Raw genomic sequence first — 2,347 nt, forward strand, 5'->3', positions numbered from 1 at the left:
TTCTACCCGAGAGCTTCGGGCGGGCGGGCGGGCGGGCGGGCGCTTGGGCGGGCGGGCGTTCCGGCTTGGAAACGAGGCCTCGCGTGACCCCGGCCTCACTCGTCGTCGGTTTTAAAACCGAGCCTCGGTTTAAGCGTCGAGGGGATATGCAAATTCCATCGCTGTTTCTCTTTCCTCTTTTTCGATTCGTTCCTGCACTTCTTTTACGATTCGCTATTGTTCGCTCGACGATAAACCCTTTCTTTTCCTTTCCTTCCGTTCGAAAGATTGCACTAGATAACCCGCTATCGATTATTGATATTTTGTCTGAGAATTCTTTTTCTTTCTTTTCTTTTTTAAATGATGTGTTCCTGTTGAGATATTTCTGTCCGTCAACCTTAAAGATGAACGACGAGTGTGAAAAGTATTGAAAGGCAGGAAGAGAGAGAGATAAAATAGCTGCTTTAAAAATGCAAAGAAGACATTTTTTACACTTAGCATCATGTGTCCTGACAGGAGTCAGCCATGGTGGATAGAGGAATGTTACGACCGAGTGTTTTTGATTTCTTTTCTTCTTCTTTTTTTTTTTTTTTTTAAGTTCGAGCAGCAATTCGAGCGCCACTCTGATCAGAGTGCCTTTTCCTTGAACAGGTCAGTATGGAATGTTGGAGAAATTCAGATTTCAGAGCAGTTGTGCAATGACGTGGCGGTATGTCTGAGATGCCGATGGTTCAGTGTTAGAGAAGGAGATTAGTACTGTATTATATTAATATAGCGCGCAGGATTTATGCACTAGAACATCACGGTGACTTGCCGGACACGAGTGTTGGCACTTTCGTCGTCGGAGACGTGTAGCGGAGCTGATGGTGAGCAGGCGTGAAAGCCAACGGACGTTTCCTCTGCTGATGCAAACGTTCGGCGCGGTCGTGTACTCTCTCGAGTGCTCTTCCGTCGTCTGGGTGCGACTTAAAGCTGACAGATTTGTGTAAAGTGAAACCTCTGTGCACCTTTGTACTGTTTCCTTTCCTCGTACATAAGGGCTGGATAACTTCTTCAGGTCAGAATCTCAATCTGCAATTTGGACTTCTTTTTTTTTTTTCTTTTTTTTTAAAAAATGTATTTATTTTTTTGTTTTCTCGTGATTGATTCAGTGCACAGTGATTCTGGAACGGTCCAGACGAGGCATTCAAGGCGCCTGGGATAACCGCAGCTGTAAAGGAAAAATCCACCCTGAACGACCTGCACGTGTATTAATCATTAAAGTGCACCTATTATGCTTTTTAAGGTATGACCTTTCATGTCGTGTGTTATAGAGCTGTTTGTGAACGTAAAAAAAAAAATCTGCAAAGTTTCAAAAATCAAAGCGCTGGACAAACGGAGCTATCGACTCGCAAAAGAAGGAATCGACTCTGAACAGCTGAATCGAGTCGTGAGTGATTCCAGACGTTGATTCCTGTACTAACCTACGTAGGTTTGTACCAAAAAGCCCCGCCTCTGGTCTTCATCGGCTGCTCGCTGACAGACGGAGCTGAGACACGCTGACAGCGGTAGACCAATCGCGACAGACTGGGACGTCTGACCAATCAGAGCAGAGTATGCTCTCTGAAAGGAGGAGTTTAGAACGAATCCTTTAGAACGGATCGTTGAACGAGTCGAGTCGTTTGTGACACGCGGGGAGGGAGTGTTAAAGTGTTTTTTTTACCTCGGATGCATGTAAATCTATTGTATGAGAGCTTTAAAACAAAATTAGGCACGATTCAAAACCATAACAGGTGCACTTTAATCAAATGAATGCGACCTTCAGTAACATCCCAGATGTATTTTGTAACGAAATTCCCCCACAGTGCCGTTCGACTCCCTGCCGATCCCCGGCGTCGATGGGATTTCTCTTCACCTTTACCTAAAGAGAGCGATGCAGCGGCGCTTTAGTCCATCAAGTCCGCACACCTCCTCAGCTGCACTGCATTCTGGGACATCGAGTCTCGTGGATTTGGTGTCACCATGACGCCGGCTAGTAGTGAGCGAGGAAAGACGCTCTTGCTCCTTTGCTTTTCGGAGTTCACGGCGAAACCTGACTGTTCATCCAATCTTGTTCTCGTCCCGGTTATTAAACAGAATTGGAACCGTGCTAGAAATAACAACGTCCCCCTGTCCCAGGAATAACTTTTTAAATAAATAAACCACATAAATTAGCACCGGAATCTTTAACCACGCTGCAGATATTTCAACCTAAACATATTTAACGTGCTTCAGGGTGGAGCTTTTCTTCTAAAGGATTATGATCTGGTTTTACCATCGCTTCTACATTCTACCCTTATTCCAAGTCTCTCGAACCGATCACATTTCCCGCATCTGACTCAACATCAGA

Source organism: Ictalurus punctatus, chromosome 5 (assembly GCF_001660625.3).
Source record: "Ictalurus punctatus breed USDA103 chromosome 5, Coco_2.0, whole genome shotgun sequence".
Taxonomy (NCBI): domain Eukaryota; kingdom Metazoa; phylum Chordata; class Actinopteri; order Siluriformes; family Ictaluridae; genus Ictalurus; species Ictalurus punctatus.